The sequence below is a fragment of the Microplitis mediator genome, chromosome 7, assembly GCF_029852145.1.
Source record: "Microplitis mediator isolate UGA2020A chromosome 7, iyMicMedi2.1, whole genome shotgun sequence".
Lineage (NCBI taxonomy): Eukaryota > Metazoa > Arthropoda > Insecta > Hymenoptera > Braconidae > Microplitis > Microplitis mediator.
The window spans coordinates 481,790-506,059 of record NC_079975.1 but is presented as its reverse complement, the minus strand read 5'-3'; the positions used below and the strand labels follow the sequence as shown (position 1 = coordinate 506,059).

The 24,270-nt window shown below is 34.5% G+C and overlaps 1 protein-coding gene across 2 annotated transcripts in view; it reads left to right on the top strand.

Moving 5' to 3' along the window:
- LOC130671019 (frizzled-2-like) overlaps positions 1-24,270 on the top strand; it is a 67,801-nt gene that overhangs the window by 1,985 nt on the left and 41,546 nt on the right. The window contains exon 1 of one of the 2 annotated variants that reach the window (XM_057474693.1): positions 22,747-23,245. The exons of the other annotated variant lie outside the window; for it this stretch is intronic. The gene's annotated coding sequence lies outside the window, so the exon portion shown is untranslated. Of the gene's footprint in view, positions 1-22,746; positions 23,246-24,270 lie in introns of those variants that run through there. 2 annotated transcript variants of the gene reach the window in all.

Below are 24,270 nucleotides of genomic sequence, written 5' to 3'. Positions count from 1 at the left end.
TAAATTTACCCCCGAAAGCGGTGTGAAAATAACGCCGCTGCCGGTGTAAATATTCTGTTCCGGTGTTAAAAAAAATTCTCCGGTATTAAAATAACACCGCTGCCGGTGTAAATATTCTAGACCGGTGTTAAAATAACGCCGCCGCCGGTGTAGATATTCTGTTCCGGTGTTAAAAAAAATTCTCCGGTGTTAAAATAACACCGCTGCCGGTGTAAATATTCTAGACCGGTGTTAAAATAACGCCGCCGCCGGTGTAGATATTCTGTTCCGGTGTTAAAAAAAATTCTCCGGTGTTAAAATAACACCGCTGCCGGTGTAAATATTCTAGACCGGTGTTAAAATAACGCCGCCGCCGGTGTAGATATTCTTTACCGGTGTTAAAATATTTTACATTGTGAATATTTTTACTTACTCGATCGCTATACTTGTTAATAAATGATATTCTTTATTAATTTTCATAGAGAATTGACATTTTTTGTGTTTTATAATCTTTAAAGTTAATACTCCAAGCGGACGCAATTTACACCGGTATTACTCCGCTTTTACACCGGTTACCCCGCTTTTACACCGATATTACTCCGTTTCTACACCGGTTACCCCGCTTTTACACCGATATTACTCCGTTTCTACACCGGTTACCCCGCTTTTACACCGATTTTACTCCGCTTTTACACCGGTTACCCTGACTTAACACCGGTATTTTTAACACCGGTGTATTACTCCTCCTACACCGGTGTAATTTTATTTTAACACCGGGCGGAGTTAAAATGAGTCCATTTTTAACACCGCTCTTTTTACAGTGTATTATATAAATTATTTTACTGCAATTTTCTCAAACTCAAGTGACTTGAACACCCTCTAGTAGCATTTTTGAAATATCTTTGAGTTATTCTAATTAAATAATTCGAGCATCCATCATCTTTCGCATGCATATGTATGTGTTTATATATGTAGCGTGGAGTTTGGGATTAAAAAGTGAAACTTAAGCCATCAAACAATTCTCTCGAGCTTGTTACGTGGCCGACGCAACTCAAAAGTAACGACCGGGGCGTCGCGACGCTCATCACATCCGTGTAAAGGGAGGACCGTTAATATATATGTATAATATACATAGACTTACACATACATGACCTTAATAATTTTTTATTTCACCACATTATTTTAACTGAGAATGTTGCTGCGCGTACATTTTCCCAAGTCGTTTATACAGCATCAAGTAATTCGAAAGCAATTTGAATTAACGTTTGCGCCACCAGAGGAAAGTAATTACGGGCTAGTGAACGTACTTGCAAACTACACCCAAAGCTTTATAAATGTCTGCTATATAATACATATATATGTGTATATAAATGAGATTATATATATGGACTCCCAGCTTTTCGCTGAGCAAGTATTTTAATTTAGGTGCATCCAGTTGTAACTGATTATAATTGGTTACACAAATTAAATCGTTAGCGGGACATATTCTTTTAATTATTACATCGCTTATTATTTTTACTAGTGTGTTCATAATGGAACACTTTTTTCAAGTAAAAAAAAATTCTCGATCCAAGTATTCGGTCTTAAAAACTAATTAAAGAACTTTCTGATTCATTCCCATGATTAGGAATTCCAAAAAAACGAGTGGTTTATTATTTTATTAAAAAAAAAAATGATGCTGTCAGATAATTATTTTTAACGATCTATCAACACTTGCTGTCAATTAGTAGCTTGTAAAAAGTAAAACAAAGAAAAAATCTAAAAAGTTTTTTACCGTAAAAGAAACTTTATTAAAGTCAAGTGGAAGAAAAGTTTGATCGTGTTTCACGGCGTCAAGATAATTTTCACCGGATTTTATTTTTACTTGGTTAATTTTTTTTTAGCAATTTCTTTGAGTGGAACCGGTACGGCGAGTAGTTGTTTTGTAAAGGTGTGTCGGGATGTGTGATCGACAAGAAAAATAGACGATGAGAACCCTTTTTAAAGTTGCGGAGACGAGAGTGGAAGCAAACCAAAGTCATGAATCTATCTTGTCTCCAAACTATCTCCTGGTGTCGGAGGGTGAAATTGTACGTTGCTTCTATCCACAGAGCAACACCAAAGAATATACGTGTGTATACAACAATATATGTGGTGTAAGGGAAAAAAAGAGGCTTCTCAGTCTCGGTGAATTGATCGCGTTGGGGTAGAATCATCCATCACTGAGTGACAGTCCCGAGCCAACCCCTGAAAGAAAACCAACCCCCTTATAAGCGAGTAGAAAAAGAGACTAAATGAGTGTAGCCGATGAACCCCCTCCCCCACTCTCCTGATCATAGTATCCAACAATATATATACATACAAAATTTTTATCCCTCTGTATATAATAAATTTTTCCCTTTAGCCTCGGACTCGGTTTTCATGGGATACGAATTTAGTTTTAAAACTTTTTAGCATAAAAAAATTAAAAAAAACCTCACCATCGAATCACTTTCAAATTACTTCTTATTCTTTTAAATGAACAAGAATTTCTTTTACACTCGAGTCTGTAAAAAATAAATTCTAGTTTTTATTTTAAAGACATCAATTGAAAAACAAAAAATAGAATTTTAATTTAGATTTTTATTTAACAAATTTTTTTAGCTCTTATTATTTTATCTTACAAATAACAAGGCCGTAAATAATTACTTGTCCATGAACCGTTTGCTTGCGACAAACAAAAATTTTATTAAAAAAATAGTGAATAGTTAGTTATACAAAATAATAGAGTGAATTGATGAAGATGTGTAATTACATTTCTAATCGATGTCAAACGACAATAACAGGATATTTGTGTGTAGCAGTAGTAATTGTGTATATATATATCGTAGATGTCATTACGTTGAATCGAATTCCCCACATTTAGTTTAGGTATAAGAGGGGAATCCCGTGGAGACGTCAATTTTTCTTGTCACGCGATAGCAGAGAGCAACGCGTTACTGCCAACGAAAATCAATACTACTTTCGTACTATACCCCATCTCTTCTGTACACAGTTCACTCTACACACTACATTCTATATAACCGCTAAAAATATTATAGTTATAAAACAGACATAATACTAATAAAAGAGGAGCACTTGTTGACGTCAAGATGAACTAAATTACACGTTCACCTCGTCTAGGATTAGTATTAGTGTGTTTATTCGAGGTCATTATCCGCGTGATATCAACGAGCTCACTCTGGTATAACTATAGCCAGCAATGTTTGTTCTCCTACACGGCATTGTGATCTTTAATGGACCAATATTTGCCAACTAGAGGTTAGGATGCGTGGTAGTTCTGGTGGGTTGATAACACCGTGGGTGGTGAGTGATTACCACCGGCATCATCATCGGCACCTCCTTGTCTCCTCATCATTCTTCGTATTATCCTGCTGATCGATTAGTGTGCGATGCAAAGTAATCCATTAAAGCACACTTGAATTATCCTTCGTCGCGATCGGACATCGGGATTATTTATCGTCTGCTCTATTTATTAAAACAAATTTACAAAATAAGAGACTTTAAAAATAATAAGTTATTGATGTGTTTTGTTTAGATAAAATTTTTGTTTCATGCAAGTCATTTTTCACCCATTTTTTAACCCACGGTAATTAATTGTAGATGAAAAATTTTTTATGTAATAGATTTGGTTTTTTTTACGCACTGTAAAAAGAGCGGTGTTAAAAATGGACTCATTTTAACTCCGCTCGGTGTTAAAATAAAATTACACCGGTGTAGGAGAAGTAATTCACCGGTGTTAAAAATACCGGTGTTAAATCGGGGTAACCGGTGCAAAAGCGGAGTAAAAGCGGGGTAACCGGTGTAAAAACGGAATAATATCGGTGTAAAAGCGGGGTAACCGGTGTAAAAGCGGAGTAATACCGGTGTAAAGGCAGGATAAACTGCGTCAGCTTGGAGTATTAACTGTAAAGATTATAAAACACAAAAAATATCAGTTCTTTATGAAAATAATTAAAGAATATCATTTATTAACAAGAATAGTGATTGAGTAGGTAAAAAAATTTACAAAGTTAAATATTTTAACACCGGTAAAGAATATTTACACCGGCGGCGGCGTTATTTTAACACCGGTCTAGAATATTTACACCGGCAGCGGCGTTATTTTAACACCGGAGATTTTTTTTTAACACCGGTACAGAATATTTACACCGCTTTCGGTGTTGAAATTTAACACCGCCGATTTTAACACCTACACCGTTTGGACTTACCCCGGTGATTTTTTACAGTGCGTTTATCAAAAAAAAAATATTTTGATATCGGTTATTTAAAAAGATATTAACAGATTGTCAATAATATTAAGTGGGAGGTTAATTATCGAATGTCCTGATGTAGAATCACCCCTTGAAGCAACTCAACCGCAAGTTGGATTTCACGTGCCACCCGTTGTTTGACTTGGCAACCCCAAACTCTTTTGCCTCCTCCCTGCTCTCTCTGCCTGCCCTTCTTTACCCTTTACTTTATGCGTACTTTCATGTCCCATCTCGTAGCCAGAGACCATTGACTCCTTCACTTTAACTCAGCACACACATTCACACAACCAGACTTTCACTGATATAAATTCAGACATACCGTCAAGAAGATCGTGAAAGATCAATTTATTCGTAATTAACGCTCTTCCCAGATTCTACCAATTATCTTTTATCAATTTCCCCGGGGCCGTTACACTCTATTAATCTTCGTAAAGATGAATTTTACGTCCTGGAAAGGACCGATTGAAATTCATTGTTTGGTACTCTGCTCCGATATTATCATGAACAAAAACAATCTTTCATTATTATTATCATTTTTTTTCTCTTTATCCGTCTCTGTCTATTTTTACCTCTTCATCTCTACACAACTTTTTTTTTCTGCTGTATAATTTTTCATTTTTTTTGCAACGAATCTACCTCTTTGTCATTACGATACGCAAAGTAAAGAGGGCACTCGCTTTGTTCTTCAACCTCGACCGCGATAACTCGTCTTGCTACATCGATTTTTTATTTTTTCCTCCACTCTAATTTTTTTTTTACGATGACAAAAGAAAAATGTCCAAGGAAAAGCTCTGAGAAATGCAATCCCGGCTGAAAAATAATAATAAAACACAAGTCGTCTTCGAATTGTTACATTTAAGAATTTCTTTATTTCCATCTCCATCTCCATATCCATCTCTACCTACCAACTCACTCTATTCTTTTTGTTTTAAACTAACGACTCCATTGAGAATAGCGCTCTGCTCTCATTTCCGCTCGGGGCACGAGAGACAACCGGCTCTTAAATCTTAAACGCTATTTTTTTATACAACTTAAACTTTTAATAATATTTCATTTTTCACTATTTTCTTTTCAGCCGACTTATCCCATTAATTATTTAAATAATCAGCAAATAAATTACACATGTCCACCCTTAAATAAACCAACAAATAAACAAACAAACAACTACATGGAAAGAAAATTATGGGAAGTTTTCCTATGCATTATGAGAATGGTTCCCATAATGGTATGGGAATAGTTCCTATACTACTATAGGAATGGTTCCCATATATTATGGGAACTATCCCCATAATAGTATGAGAATAGTTCCCATACTATTATGGGAATGGTTCCCATAATGATATGAGAATGATTCCCATACCATTATGGGAATGGTTCCCATAATATTATGGAAACTGTTCCCATATCATTATGGGAACCATTCCCATAATAGTATACGAACCATTCCAATTGCATTATGGGAATCATTCCCATAATATTATAGAAAGTATTCCTATAAATTATAGGAACCATTCCTATAACTATAGGAACCATTCCTATAGTGTTATGGGTATCATTCCCATAATTATAGGAACTATTCCTATAATTATGGGAAACATTCCTATAATTATAGGAACCGCTCCCATAATTTATGGTCGTAATTCCTATGATGGTATAGGAAAAAATTTCCCAAAATTATGGGAACCGCTGCCATAATTTTCTTTCCGTGTACATATTAGAGTTATTGCAAACATATTGTACAATAAAACAGTAATAAAAATTCAAGAAAGGAGATAAATAAATCAGGATTTAGATTTAGATAATTCCCGGGGTAACTAAACCACGAGAATGTCGCGAGCATCACCCCCAGCTAGCCGGAGGGTACATGCCCATTTTACGATCGCTCTAACGACCGGTTTATTGCTCAACAACCTTTCATCTCTATCTACATCCTGTTCATCGTATTCCAGTAGCGTTTACTCCCTCCCTCCCCACCCCCTCACCCTCCTTTCCTCTGTCTATTTATTTATATCATCTCTACACACATTTATAGATACAGTTCTGTACAAACATCGTGTATGAATGTATATATACTCATCCATAATACATGATAACACACAAATGCAGTTTAATTTCAGGGCTTTTGAGCCACGCGACCCTGACAGACAGGTGCAACACGTTCACGCCTGCGTGTTGATAATTTACACTCTCAGTCGTTTATTTATCCCAAATATACCAGTCGTAGATTAACATTTCAAACCGGTAATTTTAATATAACCATCTCCATCACCGTCAGCACTATCTATCGTCATCAAAATCGTGCACGCTCTGGCGAATATTCTTCGAGTGACTGTACACCTTTTTTTATTGCTATTTAATTCTACTCCTTATAACAGAGTCGCTACACAAAAACTACTTATTATATACATGATGTCATTAGTGAATTAAATCGGGTATGATTACATCCAAATGACAGTTGCAGCTTACTGCTCGAGAGCATAATGTAAGTTGTAGTAAATGCTGTGATAATTTTAGAAGCATATATATGTGCATATACATTAGTTTTAGTGCTGTTAGGAGATTAGCCTGTGGTAAAACCATATTAGCGTTGAGTAACTTTGTATAGTACTCGGAGTTTATCGTACCCAGAGTATTGTAGATTCGTTCCTCGCTATATAGTTTTACCTCGAGATCACCATCACAGCTAATGTGCAAGTGTGTGGGGCTCTGTTACAAAGCACTTGATTATTAGTTTAAGCTCATCAGATATATAATATCGTTATTAATATTTTATCATACGCGTAATTCGACAGATAACCAATTACGTGAGTTAATTTTATGCTATAGATAGAAAATAAAATATAATCTACTTAAAATTATAATGAAATTTCATTAACAAAATATCTCTGCCCGAAATTTGAACACGAGATCGGTTGCTTACGACTAAAACTCTTCAATAAATATGAGAAATTATGAATAAATATAATGGGTGAAAAATAAAAAAAATTAAATACCCCGGGCGCGTTTGTTCTTGATAAAAGTTCCCACTAAAATATTCTATTTAATAGAGTTGAAAACACAGCAAACATCGGCATCCTCCTATTTATAAAACAATATAATAAACCAGTAGCCAGCGATGATTGGACTGATATGTCAGAGGAAATTGAAGATGTGACAAGGACTGGATGTGCTTCTGAATCATGTTACACGTCAAATGAAACGGCGACTGTCATAAAGCCTCGACCAATTACGTCTTCATGTTGGCACTTGGTCCAGGCCGCACATCTAAACACCCAGCTGCTGTCCTCCGCTCTTACAATTAAACTCTCTTTGCTCTATTACTCTCTACTCTCTTCTCTCAACTCTACCCACACGCCCACGTTGCCAATATACACTCTAATATCGTCTGACGTCAAAAGACCAAGACACAACAACACCAGACTTGAGGAATAGAAGCTGTAGCCTTCCCAAGTACAGTGACAGAGTGTATATGAGTGAAGAGAGTAAAGTGGAGAGCAGAAAAGACAAGAGGGGAGTAATCGTTATTCTCCAGCAGGTTATCTCCGTCTGGATTGCATGCTGGGTCTGGTGGATCGATTAAAGCCAACCCGGATCAGGGAAATTTTCGATGAGTTTGCGGTAATCGGGCCAAGCTGGTTTCATTTTCCACTTGGTAGTCCTGCTCGCCCCTGCACCCGCGGAGATCTTTCCTTTATGTCTTCTTATTCGCTCTCCCTCATTTCCCAGCAGCATCCTCGTCCTCATCTCATACCTCCGCCTCTTTTGTCTATGCTGGCTCTCTTATTCGATCCTTAACTTTTTTTGTTCTCGTGGCATCAGAGAATAGGACGATTAAATGAAATTTATTCCTCGACACGGCTCCATCGTCTCTCTCTCTGCCGATAATTACTATCCTGGCGCCTAGCGGGTGTGCAAACGCTCGAGATGGCTTACGCTCGTAGCACCTTTTGTGTGTCATGTACTCGTGTGTTTTGTTCTTCACTCTACAACACACAATACACCCATTTATCTATAGATATATATGTACGTACATACAGATCCACAAGCACACAGTGAGCAGAGTGTATGCCAAAGTAGTCGACAGTTGATAATCTTCGTTTATTTATCTTTAATTCAATCCCACTTTATCGCAGGATTCATCCTGTAATAATAATGGAATAATAAATTATCACGTAAACTTTAATAGGGTATTATTTATGCGCATTTTTAATATCTTTACTGCGTATAAATTTAACTTTATTAATATTAATTAGATATTTTTGTTACAAGTCTTCTAGGCGCTATTTTATTTTTTTAATTATTTATAAAAGAATCAGTAGGGGAGGGTGGGGCAGAGCGGCCCCCCTGAAATTTTGACCAAAAAAAAAATTTTTTTTTTTTCGACTAATTACTATAAATCCGATATGTTTGCGCATTTTTACCCCTACGCATGCCATTTGGGGCAAAATGGACAAACCCAAAATTTTGAAAAAGTGATTTTTTCATATTTTTATCGTCAAATTAAAAAAAAATTATTATAATTCCACATTTCTAGCCCTACGCATAACACCTGGGGCAAAATGGACCAGCCGAAACTTCCGAAAAAATTATTTTTTCATATTTTTCGGCCGTTTCTCTATGTAAGAGGCAAATTTGGTCACTAAAAATTTATAAAAATTAAATTTTTTTTTAGTTGATAAATTTTTGAAATAAAGTAAAACTATAGAATTGATTTTTTTTTTTATTAAATAACAATTAGTAATTAAGGTAATCGAGAGTGAACGATTTTTTACGCTTTAAAAAATTTTTTTCGAGTAATATAAAACCAAAAATAGTTGTCAAGAGAAAGAAATACATTCTCAATGATGAAAACAATTTAAAAAAAAAAAAACGAAAAAAAAAAATTTTTTTATCACTTTTTGAAGGGGGCCGCTCTGCCCCACAAAAAAAAAAAAAATTTTTCAGAATTTTGGCAAAATGTCCATAAATTTGTTCGAAATTGGACAAAAGTAAAGTGATCTTATGGTTGAAAGCCACAAAAAATAATAATTGGCTTAGGGGGGCCGCTCTGCCCCACCCTCCCCTATCTCAGAAACTCATCACACCATTGCATATTAATTTCAAAATTTTTTATCAATTGCCCGTTGCCCTCCACTCGCCTCTAGGTCAAATTTTAAAATAATAAAATTATCAGCAGCTTCAACAATAATTTACATTTTATCTCAATTACTTATTAAATATAAGTTATTTATCAACAAGCATTTCAATTTATAAACTTGAATGAATAACAACAATAATTATAAGTAAATCTAAATTGATATGTGGGTCATTTAGAAAGATAACCGAGACATAAATAGATTTTCATTGAAGATTATGTGCTATTTAATGATCCTCACATTGTTACAATTATTCGAATATATTTATTTGGTAGCATTTATGTCAGATGAATAAAAATAAATAATAGTAATAGTAATAATAATAATAGTATTATTATCTAGCGTGAAGAAGAGCCCGACAAATAGATGTTGACACGTAAAACGATCGTTAACACGTCATGACAGTAATCATTGAGTTGAATGGACAATCTGAAGACACTTAATGTCTATCGGTGATTTCACACACTCTGAAATACTAGCAGTGAAATGCCATCAACTGGCTCATTATGCCTCATTGGCAGATGTGTCACACATTTGTGTGGTTCTGTAGATCGTAAAGTAGTTTCGTGGCATGATAGACATTAAAAACATAAGACAAGTAAAGAAAAAAAAAATAAAAAACGTAAAAGAAGGTGGAGAAAAGGCAGTTATGAGGTTTCTAAAAATAAACATAGCCGACGAATGGACGGACGACAGACGACGGATGGTTGTGTTGGTTGGATCTCGAGTTCTCAGTACTACTCTTCTACTTGATCATCATCGTGGACCAACCGTAGGCTTGTTTGCTCGCCACTCGAGGACTGGTCTCCAATGACGGGCAATTAGCATCCGGGTTATAATTAAAATCGATGCTCCGCATAAATTATTAGAAGGAGCACTAATCGATGGGTAAATATCAACAATACTTGTTGTCTCTCTGTCTCTCACTATCTGTGTGCACACCCTAATGCATGGGTTTATCCATGTAGGTGTGATGACAGGTTAAGTGACACTATTTACGAGTAAAATATAATTATACACTCTATCACTTTTTTTTTATCGCTAAACTATCATTTGATATTTTTTTTTAATTATTTATTTGTGGGATCAAATATTCTCGGACGCTATTTTTTTTTGTCTTTGAATCATCGTTATAAAAAGAATTGCATGGATAAAAAGAATTTTATATCATAGTACAACAATGGGAGCATAATTTAAAACATAAATCTTGCGGAATTTAAAACTTGAGGTTCTCGTCATCAAAACCGTGCGTAACAATAGTCTACATTGTACTGAGAGTTATTGCTCCGTCAAAGACCTCTTTGTCTTTGTTCTTTATCGTACTTGATCAATTTCCCAATTAAAAACAAAAAAAAATCATTTATTATGCAATTAAAATTTTATGGAAACAAACACATTCAGAATAAATATCACAAGTCAGTTTTTTTAATGATAATTACAAAAGATGTAAACTTGTCTTGCAGCTTGAGCTTAACGTCTTTTTAAAAAATAAAATTACGGTTCAGAACATACCCTATAGGGGAAGGGGGAGCAAAACGGGATAGGCCGGCAAAATGGGATACCCTCAAAATTTCGTAAAAATTTTTTTTTCTCGAAAAACTTTCGAAAATGGTCAAAAATGACATCTAGTATCATTTTACACTATTAAAAGCTAAAAAAAAAACATTTTTATATTTTTTGCGAAAAGTATAATATTGGCGCCAATTTCAAATTTTGAAAAGAAATAACAAGGAAAAACTTCTTTAAAAATATGTTGAGAGTAAATTTTATTACTTACATCAATTTAGAAAGACATTATTACATCAATTTTATTCACTTGAAAAAAAAAAAAAAAAATTTACTTTTTTTTGGAGTATCCCATTTTGCCCGCAGAAAATAAAAATTTTTTTTCTGATGGCAGTCTAAAATTCGTTATATTTATTTCAAATAGAATCAAAATGAAGCCAATTTACGATAATTATGTCCCTAAAAACTAAATTTTTCGTTAAGTATCCCGTTTTGCCCCCCTTCCCCTATATTGCCCGCAATTAACTTCACCACTCATAAAGCCCTTGAACCTCCAGTCAGCATAACCACAAATTCTTGCTGGTCCATTTCCATCCCTGTAATATATCTCGCACATATTTCTCTTGTTTTTCAATCATCCATCATTTAAAAGAGGGTTATAAACAGATAAAGAATTAAACAATGAAGAAAAACCCAACAGTTGTGCCTTTAGGATCATAATCTGAAATCCTTAAATTCAAACTATTATATTAATACATATATATAAAGCCTCGGTACTGTGAACAAAGCACTTAAATTTATACCAAAGTATCTTTGTATTGAATTAACATAACAAAAGATATATACGAAGATGGTTTAAGAAGGGTGTGCAGTTAAAATGGTGTGCGCCAGAGTGTACAAGTATAGTGGCAAACTACAGTGAAATCTGTCACTGTGTGTCAATCAATATTCCGCGCAGTATTTCAGGGGTTACTTTTCTCCCTCCCTTGCACCAAAATACATATTATATATACCAACATCTATCTCCACCCATTTATAAGCACACACTTATAAACTGTTTCTTTCACTCCTTTGTATATCCAGTTGGACAATTCTATCAAACTCACCCTTCCGCACAACACGCACGCACACTCGCTCCCAATCACCAGATACCGAACAATCTGCAGCCGGACTATATACCAAATAACAGATTCGGCCTTATTGCGCACAGACTAAACTGTATTTTCCGTCACACATATCGTTATATATATAGCTGACAATTGGGGACACAATGTTTAACAATATTCGTGTTCAACTGACTGCTGTACGCTGATGGCCATGGGGATACCATTTAAATCAAAGACTTAACGATCGTATTATTATGCACAGTTGTACTTAATTATATATGCTCGAAATAAGTGCTCGACAATTAACTTTTTAAATTTTATCAAGTGAAAATAACATTAAATTTAGTTCAAATTTACTTTTATCAATGGAAAATTAAAAACAATAATACTGCTGATGATTATTTTTGAATATTAATAGAGTAATTTATATTTCAATAAGTCTTTGATCGAGTTTTTTTACCGAATATTTGAAAATTAAAAATTCACAAACTCGTAAAACGATCGGTAAAAAAATTAAAAAAGACTACTGTAACTTTTTTATTGAACCGACCCGGTTGTTTGCCAGCCGATCAATTTCCCAAACAAAATCTATAAAAATAAAAAAAAAACAATACCCTAATTTAGAGCCATTGAAATGACAAATAAAAATTAAACGCATTCAATAAATTAAAAGCTGTCACTTGATTTACGTGACACATTTAAATACGTCGAGGCAATACGACAATGAGGATACTCTCTCTACAACTCTCCATTACACATGTCCTATATACAACAAACTATCCAGTTTAAATTGACATGACAGAGTGCATGTTGCTAACAAAAGGATCAGACACTCGGCCAGATTCCATTTAACGTGACATAAAAAAAATAACAGCACCGATGTTTCTATCAACAATAAAAATAATACTTGATGTATAAAAATTATCATGTGCTATTGAATATATACATATGTAGAGTTTGGTAAATTAACTCTTATTTCGATGAAATTTGTAGTCGCTTCCACTAGTAGATTGTGAATTATTGTCCTCGCGAGTGAGCCATGGACTCAATAGCAAAGGGACTGAATTAAACTGCTGTACAGAATTTTGTCCAGTGAAACGTCAATCATCATCCAGTCATCATGCTAGCAGCTATACACACACTCACACATACACGCATATGTGCGATGTATTTGCAGTAATTGCAACACAGATGTTTTGGGGTGAGTCGAGAGGGACGTGGGTGGATGGTTCGTCAGTCGGTCGGTTGAGTAGATGGATGGTCGAGTTGAGGAGTGAAGATGGAAGCCGAGGGGACACACCCTGGCATGATGGTCATTGATGACATTCATGTAGTCATCGATTTCTCTATGTACGAGTACACTTGAGTTCATATACCTCAACACATATATATCTATATATCAAATATATAGAGAAGAGAACCCCTTGCTCTTGGAAACAGCCAGGACCCAGCACCCAGCAGCAAGCATTCAGTTCCAAGTTCCCAGTACCCAGTACTCACTTTTCACCCCCGTAATATTCGCCACCCTCGTGAAATTTAGTTATAAACTGTAACGAAATTTTCGGTGCATCAGTGCTCGGGAAGTACTCTATTCTCTGAACTCTCTACTTGCTATCACGCTCAGCTGCAGCTGTCTCGATCACTCGTACGCCAGATCAACTCACGGAATTTCAGCTCCCAGAATGGAAAATCGATCAACGAAAGCTACTCTCCTCTTTCGCTTACTATCTCATGCTATCACCCAGCAACTGACTGTATCCTACAACCAACTTCTATACATATACATACACATGTCTGCTCTACAGCTTTGCTCTTTGGCAACTCAAGAACTAATACTCTGACGCTCGATTTCATTTAAATGTTAAATTGCCTCTTTAACATTTAAATATTATTAACTAACTTGGGTTAACAAACTATTTAATCGACATTTTATATTAAAAATTATTTCAATAACAATAATAATAATTCAAACATTTTATTTAATCAGTTAAAATGTTTTAATTGTGATACTCGAGGTATTATTGACAGATTCAATTAAATAATTTATTTTACCTGACAATTTCACCGGTCGGTAAAAAAAAGTTAAACGTCACAAAATTAATTTATTATATGAGAATCGAGGATAAAGAGTATCGAGTAGGTATATGCATAAAATATATTTTAATTATCTTAATGGATATTATAAAAATGATATATATTTTACCTGGAAAAAATAAAAAGGGCCTAGAATAAACCTCTTTCATTCACTCTATTTATTTATATTTTATATTTTTTATTCTCCGTTATTTGTAAACTCGATACGCACCGAATTATTGGACGGATCGGCGGGCGTACGCCCCATTGGACTTTTATCCTCGATTCAAGGGCAGCCAATCGGCAAGGGAGCGTGCTGCGGATTTTATTTTTTTTATTTTTTATCGTCGAGGGATTGGTAGTTTGCAAACATTGCCACGAGCAAACCTTTTTCAGCCGCCGGCGGTGTGCGGATATGTTTGGGTTTGCATTTATAAGCGGATTAAGATATTACTTGTGCCCTTTATGCCATCATGGGAGTTGTTGCTACAGAGTGGAGAATAGGAGCAAGAGTGTTACAGGGATCATGCCAACCAGAGAGAGCAAATGTGAGAAAGGAGTTAAATCTCAAGAGTGAGATATCACGGGAAAACGTTTACTGGCATTATATATATATATATATATATATATTAATGTGGGCGTAGGGGTGGGTGAGGATTCATGTGAGCAGAGAACGCAGCCTAGCGATAATATTCTGGGGTTCGAAAATTCACGTCTAAAAGTGTTTGGAACCCTTGAAAACTCATGTGTTTTTTTTATTTCTTCACAGCAGAGGGGGTGTTGTGCAAAGCGTAACCCCTTTTAAAACTATATACGGAAATGCAAAATGTACTCACAATAATCGCACACTTACAAATCCATCTGTTTGAGAATTTTTATTATTTTTATTTTTTACGTATGCATTTAAATCACTAAACTCAACCCTTGTATACTAGACAAATATCTCTCTATGCTTTTCATTTCTGTCTCTCCAATAACACTTGATATGAATACCATCATAATTTATATATATTTTAATCTTCAGAACATATATGTCGGATAATATTTTATTTTTCCCCGACATATCACTCGATAAAGTTTTTACCATTTATATTACCTTCGATAATTTATTTTTAGTTTATTATTAATAAAAAAAAAAAATAATAAAATATTTCATTCAATTTGAATTATTTCGACGCTATTAATAAGCACGGATTATTATTTTTAGTTTGTGAATAAAAAAATAGCAGAGCTCAGTGCAGCATTTGTGCGGCAAACATCAACTATATCTATAGACATACATCGTCCGTAGTGAAGGCAAGATCGCTGGCTACTACCGAAATAGTCAGGGTTCGAACCAACGTTGCGGGCGTCATGTTTTGCTTTTTTTTTTTATCAAAAAAAATTAATACTTATGCGAAGTGATAGTGAACATTTATTTATAACGTATATTTTATCATTTATATTGTAAGAATAAAAATTACCCACTAAGTAATACAGTATAGAAATTGGATTGAAGACTCACATTTGTCATTTTCTTTAAGAGCCATGGCATTTTTTCGTCAGCAGAAAAGAATTTCATTTTTCCCATTCCCCGTTCTGCCAGTTGGCAATGCATTGAATTTTTCTGTAGATTTCGTGTCTGCGACGATCAAGGGACACAGGAGTAGATTCTGTGCGCCACGTCGTCGCGACGGAAACGACTTTGGCTTTGAGAAAAACCCAGTAAGCCACTTGAGCTTCACTTTTTTCTCATTTTTTTTTTTTTTTTTTTCATAAAGTATACCTTTCTGCTACCGGCACACATCCAACACACGTATATTACTAAAAAATATAAAATAAATTCGCCATCAAACGCGATATATTTGATTTCTCGAAACCGACATTCCATATAAATGTTAAACAATCCCATGACATATGTATTAATTATTTTGTATAGGGGAGACCGGGGCAAGACGGCCCACCTGGGGCAAGAAGGCCCACCTCAAAAATTAACCAAAAATTTTTTTTCCTTGTTTTCTTTTGATTATCACAAATTTAGATTATTTACTCATTTTTAGCCCGATACGTGAAACTTGGGGCAAAATGAACCACTCAAAAATTCTAAAAGAAAATGTATTTCATAGTATTATAACCTAGTCATGATTAATTTAATAGAAATATCATTTTTTGGTTAATTATATGGATTTGGATTAAAATAGAGCATTTGAAAAAGTTAAAAAAACCAATAATCAATTTTCTACAGAAGTGAAAAAATGACTCGTATTATATCAAAAAAGGTTATTTCGAGTAATATTAAAGTAAATACAGTTGTTAAAGAGAAAAATATAAACATTTGTTACGCGGGAAATTTTTTTACAATTAAAAAAAAAAAATTTTTTTTTTATTTTTTTTCGGAGGGGGCCGTCTTGCCCCAAAAAAAAAAAATTTTTTTTCAAGAGCTTCACCAAAATTTTGGTGAATTGAATTCAAGTTGGACAAGAGTAAATTGACTTGATGGTTAAAAGTCACAAATAATAATAACCGGCTTAGGTGGGCCGTCTTGCCCCGGTCTCCCCTATACATATATATTTTTTATTGAATAACTTATCAAGGCTCTCTGACCCCAGGTCAATAAATCTCTCAACCAGCTCGATAATCTTTAATCTCAACCAAAACAATGACAATTAAAATTAATTAAACAGCGCCATTCAATAATAAATAACAAAAATTAATCTACCCTCCTCGCGTTTATCAAAACGATGATTAAAAATCCACATTAATTGAATTTCTTAAGCATAAAACATAAAGACAGCTAATACAATACGTCACATACGTATTAAGATATTTAATAAAATAGCTCGAGTGTAAAAGAAAAATAAATGAAACTAAATCTTTAGATATTCCTTAAAGCTTTTACCCTCTTTGAAAATCCGTGTATCATCTTCGTATAGTTGTTTATCCAAGCTTCTGGTAAACTCCAAAGCATCATCATATATGCACTGAATATATGTACATACACATAAGTAGTTGCTAAGCCATGTATATATATATATATATATATATATATATATATATGTAATTTCTGTGAAGTTTCGCTCGTCGTCGGTGAGTAGTAAACAGCATTCGTAAAGTCACATACACCCTTCTATTCCTTCTTTTGCGAAACTCTAGTCAACCCCCTTCTATATATATATAAACATACATATGAAGTATAGCCTCAGTGCGACATATAAGACCTCAGGAAAGCGAGAAAGATGTAAAAGAAAAAATGAGTAGCGTATGAGTAGCAGCAAAGCACTACTTTGATCGCCACTCAAACATTTTTGCTGCCACCCCCTTTTATATTTATATATATATATATATATATATATATCTGTATATGTTGGTAATGATGGGAGGTAGAGCTCTGCCACCAACTAATTACAGTGTGGATCAAAGAATTCATCGACGTGCCGACACGCGTGTGAGTGCGTGAGAAAGGGAGCAAAAAAAAACCAAAAAAAAAAAAAAGAATAAGAAGAAAAAGTGAAGGGCCATGATGTAGGGGCGCTGGTGGAGGAGATGGTGCAGAGAAGGTGTGGGGGTGGTGAGAAAGCTGAGCGAAGGCGGCTGGAGAAAAAAGCAAAAGAAATACGAGGGAGGGTGCAAAAGCGGCGGTGGCCCTTGCACCCTGCGAGTTACTACTTGCGTTACTTACCTATACTACACGCGTTCTCTATACACAGTACCAACCCTTTTTTGTGTTTTTTAGCAAGGCGCCCAAGTACATGAGACACGCGGTGAAGGGTGAGAGAAGTTGAAAGGGTGAGTTACAAAAAGATGGATTTTCAAAGTTTTTTCATCACTCAAATCTATATATATATATTTATATTTATTTTACACTGCTGCATGATATTATATATGTATTGCAAAGATACATAAAAAGTAATGAATGATGAGAAAATGGTGGTTAAGTAATTAGAAAATTGCCTTGCTCCGATCGCCCCTAATTCGATTTTCGGAACTCGGAGTAAATAAAAAAAAAGTAATCCGACAAATAAATTTCAGTACTTTAACAACCACGAGAGTTGAAATTTAAAAAGGTTAGTTAGTCAAAACTCACTTATCTATTTTATCCAAAGCCCGCAATACACTCAACCACTCTCGCAGCTCCCTGACCCCGAGCTTCATCGGCCGCAGCACACACTCACTGCCGAAAACCGCATCCGCGGGCACACACTATCAGCCAAGTTGCGCGATTGGTGACACAGAAGAATCGAGAAAATAATACGCAATCGAATTTACGTACAAGGGAAAATAGTAATTGGATTCTCTGCTCGCGATACGAGAGCTTGCGCCAACCGCTCTTTCCATTCGCCCCCTATTGGGTTAACTCATTACGCAGTCCGCACATACATCTTCCACATATCTAGATATATAGTATAGTATAATACGAAACCCAACCCTCTTCCAGCATGGAGAGCCCATACTCTCACTCTGGGTCTACATTTTCAGTATAAATAACTATAAAGTAGCCCACAAAGTGTAATTTTCCCTGTTCTGTTTTCATCACAAAGTAATATTACGATGTACTTCTAACAACTAATTACTCGTCATCAAAGTGATGACTTGGCAGCTGACTCATATTTTCCTACACGACAAGTGGCTCACATTCATCGTAAGTGCATCATCTAGATCCAATGAGATTGAGATGTTGCTGTGGGCAAAAAACAAGACCCACTAAAAGAAACAAAAAAATAAAATCGCAAAAGTAAAGCCATCCATCAGATGAGCCTCACACAGCACACATTTATATACATCACCGTCGACAAGTGGCGGTAAAAAATCAGAGTAAAAAGGGAAGCAGTTGAAAAAGTACCCTCTCTGTTGTGGATGTGTGTGATGCTTGTGAAGATTCCTTTTGGTTGATTAGCCAAGTGAGGGAGTGAAGACTCTCGGCGGTGTAACCCACAAAGGAAATTAAAGTGCAACCAAGTATCTCTGGGTTTTCATATATTCAATGATGACCACCGAGTTCAACAGCAACGAGTTCAACCCTCGGCTTCTTCTTTTAACTTTTTTACATAATTGTCATCATCGTAAATAGTAAGTGATTGTTAAAAAAGAATAACCAGGAAAATCACCAAATAATTAGCCGAGTTAAAAGCCCTCTTTGACGTTTGACATTATCGCAGCACGAGAGGCTTCGAAGAAACAAAAGCTAAAATAGGTTCTGCGGGGATTTAAAGGGGTGAGAATAGAAACCCCGCGGCTTCATCAGGGTCAGGCGCGCACAAACTTCAAAGTCCCGAACACAATTGTTTTACTCTACTCGACTCATTTCTACATTAGTGCACTGCTTTTATCCAACTGTATGTGTGCTTCAATAAGTACACTGGAGAATCCAACGACACACGCGAAATCCCTTTGATTACCTACAAACGTACAAGCTCGTCTTCCTTCAATCTAGAGTCGTTGAGATAAAGAGAAAGAGTCAAAGTCGTTGTTTATGCCGACTCTGATGCTTGATGCAACTCTGCTGCTACTCTGGATGGATGTACTAGATGTTGGATCCTTATGTCTCACAAGGGAACCTCACCGTCAACGTGCGCGAATCAGGGACTTGGACTCTGATGATTACTTTTGTGACAATGTTGCTCTTCGAGCATTGCGTCATAACTTTCGATGGTGTTTTCAACATTCAAATGAAAAATACGAATCAAAAGGCTCCGTATATGAAAATGTACACTGGGGGCTGCTGAGTGGAGATGTAAAGATCATTTGAGAACAAAGAAAATTTTTATGCAAGTCATTACATTAGCGGGCTCCAAGGGCTAGAGAGCTATGGGCATGATAAGAAATCTTGAGCTAACTTGGATAATTATTTTTTCTCAATGAGAAAAGTGTTTTTGCCCATGGAAAATTAATTTTTATGGTCTTGGGCAAAAGAACCCTTTCATCCAATTATTGTCAATTTTTTTTTTTTAATAAAGCTGCTTGTGTAATAACGCTCATAATCTTCGCCAGCCGGATGCTAAATTACATTTTTAATTATTCCTATTAAAAGTAATAGTCAATAATTTATTGGTTAAGCAAACAGTACATCCGAGATAAGGGTGATGTTTTTTTAAACAAAAAGTTAATTATAAATGCATGACGGAAGTGAGTGGAAGTATTAGTAGCTTATAATAAAATATCACGAGGAAAAATAAAATTTAACTGCTGATGAAAAGTTATTTTCTATTGAACTTAATGTAGTTTGAATTGAAGTGATAAAGGACATTTAGGTTCACTGTAAAATCAAAAATATATTTATGAAAATGTGAGTACGGATGAAATATAAATGAAAGAGAACTTCGGACTGAAAGTCCATTGTGTTGGAGTGTGGTCACGACAGCATTTCCGATTTGGTGGAGTGCCTGCAGGCTGCTGGTGACTTGAATGCATCTGGATGTTTATTTTTAACTGAATGTCGAGCTAGTTGCCTGCAGATAGATCATTATCTGCATTTACTACAGCATTTACACTGAGTGGAACCGTGTGATTCTTGTCACTTGTGAAGCATTCGCCATAGAAACTCTACATACAAATCTCGATAAATTGTTTGGTTTTATTCCGTTGGAAAATTTTGTCAACCAAATGTTCCATAAATACAAGAGCTGTGAATTTTAATATTAAAAAATGTCCATGCAATTCATTATTTGGTACAAGTTTTAAACACTTAAGAGGTTAAATGTTTATTCGCCGATATAATTCAAGTTTTCTTGTTCTTTCTAGCAGTAGTGCCGCTTACTGTTGCCTACAGGGGCCAGAGATAACTGAAGTTTTAGTGTTTTAGGAAAAACAATAATTCATTCGGTATCTTGTTCTCTCTACCGCACATTGTATCTTAACACACTGTACACTGTGTACTTTAACTAGGACTATATAACTTCGGAATTTTATGTTTCTGCCCTAGAATACTATCATCATGTGAAATTACGAGAGTCGTTACCATTAATCGTTGTTATTTAACAAGAATACCAACGAGTAGACACCACGATACTGGTGCTGTGATAAACTGAGCACGTCTACGAGTGTGATTTACTTTATAAAAAATATAAAAAAAAAAATTAAAAAGAAAATTAAAAGTTTCCAGAAATGAGGACATAAAAATAAAAATATGTTGGCAAGCTCTCTATTTATTTTTTTTTTTTTTAATAGATGGATATTTATATTTTGTTGTTCGTCGTAGTTTATGAATTCATTTCAACTCGTACTTGAGTCTTGAAGTATTTCCAAAGGGAATTGAAATGAATGTGTAGTGCTGGCGGATCAATCTCTCAAGAAGATTGACGAGCGGAGATAAAAATTGTGTCGAAGTCTCTTCTCACGACGACAGAATCAAGAATAAAAGATAAAGCGAGAGCACGAGGAGAAGAATGAACAAGAAAAAAAATTCGAATATATAATATTGAATGTAGGATGAAGAATGGAGAATGCTAAATAAAATGAGGGTAAGACGAGCCGAGAGCGATAGAAAGAGAGAGGATGTAAGCCAAACGATTAAGAAATCAAGACTATGTTATTAATATCTTAATCACTGCGACATGACTGCTGGAAATTTTTTGCAAAGGCGTCTGGTTGACAAGAAAAATATATTTTAAATATTTAACACTTGAGATTACACAAGCAAAAAAAAATTACTTTATTATTTCTTAATTATATTTCAAGTGAGATATTTATATAAATTATTTTGTGTTTGCTGTGGGCAGTCATAATTTTCAAGTGACCCCTGGACTCCATTTCTAACCTCACTTTCAATGAAAACTAAATTTTTCAACAAATATATAGAAAATTTGAATAATTATCACTGAAACTTATAAATTCCCTTCCATTTCAACAGAAAAAAATCATAAAATGATTTTTCAGCCTGAATTCTAATAATAACAATAATTTGAAAATTCTAGGTGGCACCCAGTCAAATTTTCAACCTCAATATTTATGAAAATAGAAAACAAATTTTTTTAAAAATATATATTGACAAATTTACAAAAAAAAAAGCAGATGAATCTCTGGGTTGACTTGTTCTGTTCTGACAAAAAAAAAATATCGCTTTGAATATTAATTAAAAAAAAAAGTTTAAAAAATGTCAAGTGAGTCGACTAAACCTGAAATAAAAAATGTACGTGAAATAAAGAAAAGTTCAATCAACAAAAGGGTTTTAGATGACATTGAAAAGGTTTTTCCATCAGAATATTTATTCGTTGGGTTTCTTTTCAGAGAAAGATGAAAACTGAGTTCTCCCGCAGTTGTATAATACGTCGAACGCGAATAATCCACACAACGTGATCGCACATGCGTGAATTCTTGCTGCGGTTACAACTGAATTTTTAGGACAGTAATGTATATTACTCTACTATATTGGTACGTGTAGTGTGAGAATGGACAAACCACCACGCAGTCGCGTTCGCCGGTACCATGTAATACAAAATACAGAATATAGAATACAGAATACAGAGCTTTCATACCATGCCAACCGACCGAGTACAGAATAATAAAGCAAGTGAGAAAAAAGGAGACACCAAACATATATAGATATATCTATATATATATGACGTACACAGCTTTATAGTGTTGTCGTCGGGATAGACGACGCGGACGCGAGTCTATAAAACATGCGCGCGCGTGTCTCACAGCATCGATAAAAGCGTAACGCGTTCGAGCAACCGTGCATTTCTCGCGTGTCTACTCTGCTATTTAGTTCATACTAACAATAAAAAAAAGAGTAAAAACAAAGCCAATCGTAATTATCATTAAACAACAACAACAATGATAATAAAAATGAAACTTGAAAAGCTTTTTCATGCGGAAATTTATTAAACTCCAATTTCTTTCCCACTTATCAAACCATAACATCGTTCTGCCGCCACATCGTCGCATTTAATCAATTCAATTGCATTCATACATTTATTTACCCATTGATAAAACCGTGTGACAAGTTTATTCACTATGAATAAGTAATTTTTACAACCTCGGTATAAAACTTTACGAATCTTAAATAATAACAAGTGTCGAATCGGCAATTATTTTTTTGTGAAGTGCACTGTCGCAAACAATTACAAATTCAATTTATTTTGTGGTTTTAAATAAAATACTGTTCTGTGACGTTTAATTGCTAAACTTGAGGTTGATTAAGAGATATTGCTAACAAGACTTGAGGATTTATTTTAATCTAATCTGATGAGATAATCAGGTAAAACATTTATAACTCATTTTATTTAATGTTTCATTAATTTCATTATTTTTAAAATAATTATTATAATTTTAGTTAGAGAGTGGAGTCATGATTGATGATTTTAATTTACCCAGTATTGAAAAATAGTTACATATAATTTTTAAAATAAATATTTGAGATATTATTTAGTGTCGAAACATAAAATGATAAATTGACGGAATAAAATTAGAGCGAGAAATCGTGATATTAGTATAAGTATTGGTACTATTAGGTGGATGTGTGGATGTTTACTTTAGACGTAACAGCGTTATCGCGCTATGATGAACAGAAAAGGTATTATTTATAAGTTATAACAATAATGAGGTATTTTAAATGAAGCTGAGTGACATGAAGAGCCAAGCGTGTAATCATATTTTCGAGTCGCTTCATTAAATTCAATATATTGAACATTGTATTTTGGCTTTCATGAACACCTGGTCTCTGCAAACTTGTACGCTCTATCATATATAATACGTCACGGTCATACAAATTTAATTTATCATTTTAATTAAATCTACTTCTACGTAAATAGATATTTAAATTTAAATCATCAATAGATTTTTATTGTTATATTAATTAATCATTTTTTACGGAGCCTTTGATGATTATTAATTTATTTAAAATAAAAATTTGTATTCAGAATAATTATTCATTGTAGAAAGAAATCACTAGAAAGTATTAAATGCGACAATAATTTCGTGTGTTAAATTTATTACACGGAAAAAAATGAACTATATAAATCGAGAACGACAAGTTACATAATGATAAAGTGATTAGTAAATACTATCATTCTAAGTAGTAATTTTTTTATTTATGATTAAAATGTTAATAATTACAAGATAAGTACACTGTAAAAAATCCGGAGTGAATTGGGAGTGAAATAAAATCCGAATTCACTCCGCCACTCGGAGTTCCGGAGTTTAAAAAAAAATCACTCCGCATGCGAAGTGAATTGGGAGTTTTTTTTTAGCGGAGTGATTGCGGAGTGACGCGGATTTTATTTC